The sequence below is a fragment of the Photinus pyralis genome, unplaced genomic scaffold (assembly GCF_008802855.1).
Source record: "Photinus pyralis isolate 1611_PpyrPB1 unplaced genomic scaffold, Ppyr1.3 Ppyr1.4_LG2, whole genome shotgun sequence".
In the NCBI taxonomy this organism is placed as follows: Eukaryota; Metazoa; Arthropoda; class Insecta; order Coleoptera; family Lampyridae; genus Photinus; species Photinus pyralis.
In genome coordinates, this window is record NW_022170403.1 from 6,310,878 (window position 1) to 6,321,293 (window position 10,416).

Here is a 10,416-nt window from a genome sequence, read left to right on the forward strand (position 1 = left end):
GAGTAAATTTCATCTTTAGCGGCCTATAACTTTTGTCAGGACCACGGGAAAATGTCGTAAAGCGAGATTCTGAAGGTTCAAACATTTCTGAACAAAATGGTGTGGGTCCCAATTCTTTCTACTCCGAAAAAATTTTTTGAACGATTTCGCGGCTCTCTCCGCTGCACTATAAATGTTTGTGAGTGCAATCAGTTTGTTCTTATCAAACAAAACACTCTAAAATTACAATAGTACATTATATATCAAGGTAGAGAAGTACAGTATTATTGCGTGAGGACCAAGATTACATCTCGAGGCGCTTGCGCCGAGGGGTGTAAGGTGCGAAGGCAATAATAGACTTCTCTACCGTGGTATATATACTATTTTTTTCACTACTAGCACTTGAAATCCTCTAAATTAACATATTATTGTAGCGTTCTAAATTTGCAGAAATTGTGGATTATGTTTATGAACAATTTATTCTTTTTAAATGGGGCGGGAACGGTTAAATAGTGTAACCGATAGAGGACACTATGTCTGATGTAAGAGCGCATGCATGTAAACACAACTTATGATAAGAGGGATTTTTGAGCGGGACCAAGAAAAAGGCGAATGGCGGTCGTAGAAAAGAAACGTTCCCACGGACATAATAATTAACGTTGTGATTCGAGACTTATTTAAGTCAGTGGGGCTAGGTAGCGAAAATAACGCGTGAGTTACTGAATGTAAAATTAATTTATTGACAGTAAATAATTTTAGGATTTTGGTTACCTACCTATACTACGTGCAATTATTCCGGTACAAACCTAATTAGGCAATAACTTAATCTACATTTCAATGGTTGTCTAAAATTCTTTCAAGAGCCGTTTGTCACCTTAAGTAAGTTATTAATTCGGAATATTCGTCATATTAGCGTACGCGTTACCTTTTAGGGCTCTTACCCCTAAGTACTGGAAATTGGAAAAAATATATAGTAGCCGCCCCTGACGTCACGTGGGACGCAAATTTATTACCTGCACAAGTAACTGCGGAATACCAAGCGCTGTTCCTGATGATAAGATTTTAATTCTATGGTGATAAGCCGCCATCCCACCGTCCACCTGTATGTACGTGCTTTGATACCTTCACACAATGCTCTGAGGTTTGAGATAACAAAATTTGAAAGGAGATGTCAAGTTTATTTGTTTAAATTAAGCATATTTGTCTATTATTAATTGTCCATCCTAGAATTAATTGATAATGTTGTGCTGTCCTTAAATTGTCAATTGTTATTTAGAGTTATCAGTCCAATATTGAAGTCCGTTGAATGATCATTCATCTGAAACACAAAAATTACGTTATCGATATCATCGTCAAGTTATACTTACCTACCGAGTCAATTACCTGTTTAAATAAATTAATAATAGGATCGATTTTTGCATTACGTTATGAGCTTGTCCGATTTCCTGTCATTGGGCAAGTTGGTTTAAGACAGGTTGGCGCCCCCTTCAAACAACACTCAGTACAAGATCCACGACTCAGCTCCCAAATCTTTGAGCACTGTTAACACCCATTATAGCCAACAAAAAAAAGGGAAAGTCATATTATATTGATAATAGAGTTAACGGTTGGACGGAATTGTTTGTTTCTTAATTTAACATGTCAATCAAGTACGTGGAAGTACAAGTCAAACAGGCCGTATTTTGTTCTGTCATTGAGATTTTTCAAAGAGTAATTTCGTTCGAATTTTTTCAAAATGTGATAATTTTAGGTATGTAATTTCTCTGGAAATTGCGAATGGTGGCAATTATTCGTTTTAGAGAACTTGTCTAAACGTTCATTGAGCGAAATTTCGGGTTGTGTTTTCTAAAAGTGACAGCGTGACAGTTCTCATTATTGACTACTAGTTAATAATAAAAAATTATTAACCACTTTGAACAAATGCCGAGAAAGCCTACTTTACAAGTGGAAAAAAGGTTAATAATCATGTCATCAGACGCTAGTAGTGAAAAATAGTACTTTGTGTACCAAGGCGGGAAAGTGGTTGTTTTCCGGGGCGAAGGAAGGATTTGCTTTAACGCGTCAACGTGCACGCGTTTGTTTTGTTTATTTCCATGTTTCCTGCTGACTACGCGAAAAAATTTTTACGAAACGGTGCAATCTAAGTGGGCCCACGAGTATATTTTTTACTCGTAGATTTACCCCTTTCCATTATAATACAGTTCAACGCAAATTCAAATTCTAGAGCGCTTGCGATTGCACAGTGCAGAGTCACCGAAGGGAGTCACGGTGCAACAGAGCAGATGTGCAAGTGGAGAATACCGATCATGTGCGAACTGAGTTGACATTTCCGGCATTTCACTGGCGCGTGATTATTTCCTTAGAAAATAACGGGATTTAAGGGGTTGTAATTAATACCAGGCGCATTTGAAATTATTACTGGTCTTGTGTATTAACAAATGTGTTTTAAAAATGAATGTGTGTTTTCAGGGACAAAATCACACCGGTTACATTTTAAATCCTTCGCAGTATCCATGTCTTGTCAAATGTTACATGCTTTTAAGACTGGATTTATGCTTGGCGACGAAAGCGCAATGGGCGCACTTTAAATCCTTGATGATCTTGTATTTTTAAAAAAACGTTTTTTATAAATAGATTTATTCATTCCTTACAGTCACACTGGACACATTTTAACTTCGGGGTAGTCGCGTATGTTAAAATGCTAGGTACTTATTACGGATAAGCGGTGTTAAATGTATTGACACAGATGCTCGTTATTGAAAGTAAATGGGAGATTATGACTAAGTTTGAAACGTTTGAATTGGTCACGTGATATTGGGAAAGTATTCAAATTCACGAAACATTGTATTATAGGTTCGCGGTAATTAAATAAATCCTTGAATTCAGTAAAATAAAGTGAACATAGGGTAAATTTAATTATTAAATCAGTGTTGACGATTTTATGTTTCTTATTTAATTAAAAAGAAATAACTTCTTTGACATTTTATTACAACCGCGCCATCTAGCTTACATAAGGCGTATTTTTTTTCTCGCCTAGCCGACAAAATTGAATTTTCTCGCTCCATGCGTGCAATTGTCTTCTTTCGCGTCCTCACACAGGCGAGAAAATGTAAGTTTCTCCTTGTATAGGATAAAAAAATATTTTTGGTTATACATTATACATTTACATTTCATAATTATGGGCTAACCCCCTAAGATATTCCGAAATATCACTATCAATCCGTGTATTTTACGACGGATACAGGTAAAGGATTAGTCTGTCAGCATTAGAAGAAAGAAAGGATAACATACTTTGATGTCCAAGCACGAAAACCGAAGTGCAATTATAATTTACAACTGTTGTGAATTCTTAAAAGGGTGTAGGCGGTTATTAATTTTCAAAGAAGGTCTTTTTCACAACGGTTTAGGTACAATTTTTCTTACTATTTTGCATACGATAAAAGGATTTAGATCGTTTTGGGGGGCTCTTGGATCTGGATCGAATCATGATTTTTAAATGTATCTGGATCTCTATCTTGATCCAGAATTAAAGGATCTTACACAACACTGCAAATAACTACAGCATTCCAATGATGAAACGAGATTGCTAAATAATATTATATGACTAAACTGATTGCAGTTATAGACATCTAAGTGTTAGATTTAAATATTTTAAAAAAATAATCTTTATTTTGTTTCTGGTGACGGCGAGTTAACCGACGGCAAGTTGACCGATGGCGAGATTGCCCGACGGCGAGTTGCCAACGGCCAGTCGGCGACGGCGACTTGTCCCTGCCCGTTCTTTTAGGTAGCCCCATAAAAAATAGTCACAATGTGACAGGTCCGGTGACCGAGGAGGACACTCCATATTTCCACGCAACGAAATGAGGCGCCCAGGGAAGGTGTGCCTCAGAAATTCCATAGCTGCTCTTGATGTATGGGTACCACGTGCAATGCTTCAGAGGAGTATCGACAACTTCTCACAACGTCTACAGGAGTGTATGGACAAAAACGGACAGCATTTAAAAGATGTTATTTTTCATACGTAATCAACGTTTTAATTTTTTCCTCTTTAATTTTTATAATGGCAACATCTAAGCTACACATTAAAAAAATAAATTTTGAGTTTCGTTTAAAAATGAGTGTGTAACTGTTATTTCAAATCATCCATACCTCCCTGCCCAACCCTATATAACACTCGCGAAAGTTGACATTATATAAATTTATACTTGGGATTTTTTAAGTTAAATATTTTAAGTTACCAGGAACTCATTTTGGTAGCATTGAAAAAATTGTATTTATGCATAATATGACATTCGGTTATTTTAAATCACAAATTATTCAAATTTATAACATATTTAAGTAAAGTAAGCTATTAGCTAACGCAGCAAATGAGAATAGGTAATAATTTTATATCATTTAAAGAATTGTAGTTCACAAATCGGCAGTTCAAGTTGTAAGAGTTCAAAATTGTCGAGTCTCATATTTTAAGGTGATAATTGAGGATTTTTTTTAAATTTATTTATTTATTTAACGGAAATACCATTTTTCCTGCCATTTTTATAAAGAAATACAAAACATAATATCTATAGCAAAATGTAATAACAAGACGAAGTGTGACTATAAATCAAAATTACTGCTAAACTTAACAAAAAATATTTCAAATAAAAATCAAATGCATTATATTGAAAAAAGGAATGGTAAATTTCATTGTTTCTAAAAACCCTTAAGTAAACACCTACGTAAAAAAAAGAATACAAACCCAAATTATACTGTTAACCGTTGTGTAACATCAGCTTCCTTCGGAATTCGATAAACGTAGTACCAAAAAAGTTAATATTAGTACATAGTACATTTGCGGAATTGCACATCCTTACTATAGAGGAGAGTATTGTCCGTACCGTACCGTCCCTTCTGTGGAAGGGAACATGGAATAATTGTATATTACGTAAAATTCTGGAGGGAACGTTTAAGCATATGTTTGACAATAAGTATGGGCAATCTATATCAGAGTTAACTCATTTAAATAAAATGTACACATCTGCAAACTTCCTACGGGTACTTAAGGATTGTAAGTTCAAAACACACTGTATTTCTTTATAAGAAAAATCGTTACTATGTATTGCTATCTTTAATTTAAATGCCGCATATCTAAGAAACTTGTGTTGAATGGACTCAATTCTATGGATGTACTTATCAAAGTGTGGGGACCAAACAGGAGAGCAGTACTCAATATTGCTCCTTACTATCGAGCAGTACAACGACCTTATCGCCTGTATGTGTGTAAAATGGGCCGTAGTGCGCTTCAGGAAACCAAGTTTTTGTAGAGCTTTCGAAGTTAAGTTATTAACGTGCTGATGAAATCTTAGGGCCGGATCAAGAGTAACACCAAGGTCAACAATTGTTGAAACAGAACACAAAGAGACATTACCTATCATATAATTGAACAGATAGGGCCTAGAGATTCGATGAAAACGCATCACACAGCATTTAGAAAAGTTGAGGCACATATCATTGTTGTGGCACCACTGTAGGACTTCATTTAGAGAAGATTGGAGCGTTATGGCATCTGAAGCGGACCTTACAATTGAATGCAACTTAAGGTCATCTGCAAATAGTAAAAATTTTGAATTTCTACAACTAGAAATATCATTAATAAAAATATTAAACAATAGCGGGCCTATATGTGACCCTTGCGGAATTCCTGAAGTTATTGGTATTGCGTAGGAAGTAAATTACTTTATTTTAACTATTTGCTGACGCCCTGACAAATAATTAGTAAACATGTTAACAGCGGATTTTTTATGCCATAACTTGATAATTTATTTAGTAAGAGTTGGTGATTAACTCTATCGAACGCCTTTGTAAAATCCGTGTATATTGCATCAACTTAGTGACCGTTCTCTAACGCTTTTAAATATATTGTTGGTAAACTAGCAAGTTTGTACATGTAGATCTGCCTTTCGTAAAACCATGTTGCTCTTCAATTATAATATTAATAATAATAATAATAATAATAATATGATTTATTGCCCAACAGAATCAAATTCCAATTATAGGACAATTACTAATCTAAGAAAGCACAATAACTAAGTATACTAATATCTTAACCGCTAACCTAATAAAAACCAAATTAAATAATATTAAACTTGAACAAGATTAAAAATAAGAATAAAAATATTCCATCAATCTTTTAAGATCTGATACTGAGCAAGTGTTAATGTCACACATATTAGCAATTTTGTTAAAGTTGCTTACCATAACAAATATTGGTGATTTACAAAGTAAGTTTGTATTGGCCTTAGCACAATTGAAAGTATATAAGTACATTACGAGCCGAAGAACGTGGCACATGGAACCGAATGAGGGAAAGAAGAAATGGACAATCTAGGTTATTGTGTAACAAATTGAAGAGAAAGTTAAGGCTTGACAGAGTTCTGCGAACTTCTAAGGAATGTACCTGAAATCGAGATAACAGTAGTTGATGATTTATTGCTAAATAAAGGGGTGATTTTATCAACTATAATATTTTCAAAGATTTTTGGAATTATATTTAAGATTGAAATTGGGCGATAGTTACGAATATTAGATTTGTCGCCTGATTTATGTATGGGTGTGACATAGCTCACTTTCCAGGTATCGGGAACGTAGCCGGTTGAAAGCGAATAATTAAAAAGTAGTGTTAGGGGAGGAGAGATAACAAATGCAGTTTCTTTAAGGAAAAGTGCTGATATGCTATCAGGACCTGGACCTGTTGAGCAATTCAAATTGTTAATTTTATTAAACACTTCACTTAAACTAATTTTTAAGTATGGCGCAATCTACAGAATCATTCTCGTGAAATTTAGCCACGGGTACATAATTCTGTGTGTACACTGACGAAAAAAAGTCTGCAAACATGTTTGCAATGCCAAATCCATCAACTGATTTTTGATGGTCTAAACACATAACACTAGGTAAACCCTTATCTTTACGATTTGAGTTAATATAGCTCCAAAAATATTTAGCATTAGCGGTTATAGAGTCTTCAACTGACTGCGTATAAATTCTAAAACACGAATCTGTAAGGATTTTGCATTGGGACCTTAAAAATGAAAATGCAATGTAGTCGGCCAATGAGTTTGACCAAATCTCCTACTGATGGTGACAATATGGAAGGAAGATAACAACGTCAGCAAACTGCCACAACATAGAATGATGACTTCGAGGACGGAATGCTATTCTAAAAGTTCAGACCAAAAGCCAGCATCAGAAGAGCACATCCATATACTGTTTAGTTAAACACGAACGACAATGGAGATTCATATGGATACAGATACAGGATTTATTCATGTTTGAATAGCTATAAAAACAAATGTTGTAAAAATTAAATAAATTAAATTTTCTTTGATTGAACGCGGCCCAATGGGAGGTCGTCGCGTTTATTCTGTGGTAGTTTTTACTGACCGCAACGCCGGCGCGGTAGATGACCCTGGATTTGACAATTTCTGGGTGATTTCTGTAATTAATTGGTAAATGGGATACGGTTGTTAACCGATGGTAAGAAATAAACAAGGTGATATAGATAATTGGTATGTAGCAAACAACATAATATGGGTTGTCGCAATTGGCGCTCGTACTTGGCCCCAAGATCGCATGCAGGCTGAAGGAATGTGGCGGAGATAAGACAGTCCGGTTCCCATCAACCTGAAGTATTTCCCCCCTCAACCTTTCAGGTATGACACTGGCTTACGCCGATTTTCTTTGTCTAGTTATAATTGTATGTAGAGTAGTTCGGTTTGCACTAACCAATAATTTCCTGCCGACTTTGATACCAAATTAGAAGAGACCTTTTAAGGATAAGAATTATTCTAGTGTTCGCGAAGAGTATAAGATCCGCCTTTTATTTATATCCAGATCTGGAGGTGAAACTGGGAGTACTCCGTAGACAGAAGGTGGCAAGGTGCGGTAACTGACGGCGGATGGGAGAGGGGATGAAACACTACCACCATCTGTTGGTAATACATTGAAATTACTTCACACTGTCACCTTGTAGCAGACAACTTTTTAGATAAATATAGGAATATACGTCTCGTTACCTAAACTAAACCATTAGTTTTGTCAAATAATGGTCATTGAAAGAAGATATACTAATAAAAATTCTGCATAAACAGAAAATGAAAAGTCGACAGTGATCGTTTCAGAAGGCCTAGAAGAGATTGAAATGTGTGTTTGTCCGGAATATTTTTAACGCGGATAACTTTTGTTTACACATATAAGATTAGATATATGTACCTCCTGAAAGCAGGACGGGCTTAACTGGTAATTCCCTGAACCTTGAATGTGTTCTTCAAAGTTTTGAGATTTATCTGAAGGGTTTGAGATATTAGATTTGATTAACATAACCTTTTGTACCCCCATGTAGGCTTAGCTGTAATTGCAGTTTGGTGCCTACGCAAAACCAAACTTCCTGCTGCAACATTCTCGCTGATGATATTGTAGGGAATATTCCAGGAATCCCGAGAAACATCGAGGCGCCATGAAATATTAGTAATCGGCGATAAAGAAAAGGCGGGAAATATAACGTGTTTCGTTCTAGAACATTCGAAAAGTTTCGCGAGCACTCGAGAACACTCGACTTTACATATAATCACACTGAATTGCCTTTAAGTTTAGTTCCAATTTCAACACCGAAGTAATAAATACTTCGCATTGTTATAAATTGAGTATGTCTCAGTCATAAACTATATTATAACTGTTATAAATCAATTCATTTCAGGATTGCTATAAATGTATTGTTAATTAATTGTGAACAAATAAAGCCTGTAATTACATTCACGTTACAATATTGAATAGTCTTATGAGCCCTTATGAGAGAATGGAAATAACGCTATTCTTCAGTGGCTTTATCGGTTTTGATAAGCTTGAGGTTCGAATTTTATAATAGGGCTTTAAGCTCTTTTAAAAGAAATTAAAATCGCTGTTTAGTTTGCAATTCCGTTTTCTTCCTGCATTTTTCAAAGGCCTTTATTTAAATCGAAAAAGTTTGATTCGTTGGAGCAACACCATTTTCCCATCATTTTGCGTTAAGTTGAACATTGGCAACTTACATTTGAGATTCAACTCTTAATAAATTGCAATGTGTAATTTCAAAGGTTCCAATTCTTCCTGCTTGAACGGAAAATTATAAAAACTAAGTATATAGCGGTTGGTTTTATATTGCGTACTAAAGATTGACTTAATTAAATTCATTTTCCTGGTTTATTCTTCTCGGTAAATTGTAGAAAATGATCTTGTTATTCTTAAACTTTATATTAAGTGTGCTAATTTGTGTAATCGAATTCTTTCCTTTCTTGCAATTGAAGATTACTTAAATCAACAACATATGGCAACTGCAACTAAATAACTTAGTAGTGAGTCATATGAAGGCTTTCGCGACTCAGCTTACCCAAGTTACAAGAGGCTCAAAATTTACTGGGTTCATAAACACACCTGATAGAATTCAAAAAAATACAGGCACCTTAAATACAACAATAGAAAAGTAATATCACTAGTATAACCTTTACAGTATAAAGGTTTTCTTATTGTTGATCTTCAATTTTATTCTTAATTTTTGATTCTGATGATAATCTTCAGTGCATTTATTTAAAAAAAAACGATGTATGTGGACCTTCAATTGCATTAACAACAGCTTAATAACGCGAAACTTGATAGCTACCGGCGAGTAACACAAACACTTTATTTACTTCACAACTGACGACGATATATAAATTTCAAAACCTCTCAGAATAATTTCAATAACTATCCTCCCGTAAAAATTACAGGAATCTAAAGGTCCGTCAAAAGAGAAAATCTAAGCGTCCGGTGCGCCCACTAATTCTTCTGGAACATCATTTTACATCAAATGTAATCGTTAACCACGTCATCTTTATCTCTACAGACGTACAATTTTCGTACACCGACTGTTACCATACTTAGTTGGCACTTGGCGCTTCCCAAATGTATTTTTGGATTTCTAAAATACAATACTAATGGCCGTTTGCACGGACAAATTTAACCGGAGCTTAGCTTAAGCGTAGCTTAATATCCACGGCAACGATTGTTGAAACAATGATACCATTGTTTCAACAATCGCCATGGTCATGCCATGGAAGACATACGAGTATATCCAAAAATTTATTCTGCATCCACAAAATCAATGGTCTTATTATGAGGTGATTTGTGTTTCTTATAAAAGTTGCGACGAACTGGGGTAGTTCGCGCATAGTCGGTGAGCTTTAAAATTAAAGAGCCAACAGCGGAATAATAAATAATTGGAGTTTAATTTAAAATAAATAAGAAAATCCGCAAATTATATTCATTCGGTCGGTCTCGGTAGCCTCGGGTAAACGCAACCGGAGAAACGGCAGCCAGGAATCGGACGGATCCAGAAGATGGCGGCGGTCACTTTGGCAAAACTGAAGAGGAAGAGGATCATAG

At 35.2% G+C, this 10,416-nt stretch overlaps 1 long non-coding RNA gene across 1 annotated transcript; it reads left to right on the forward strand.

Annotated features, from left to right (window-relative positions):
* Window positions 1–550: 550 nt before the first annotated feature.
* LOC116164631 lies at window positions 551–1,541 on the forward strand. The gene is made up of 3 exons (XR_004143955.1): window positions 551–690; window positions 739–858; window positions 912–1,541. It is a non-coding gene; the product is annotated as an uncharacterized LOC116164631 (long non-coding RNA).
* The last annotated feature ends 8,875 nt before the right edge of the window (window positions 1,542–10,416 follow it).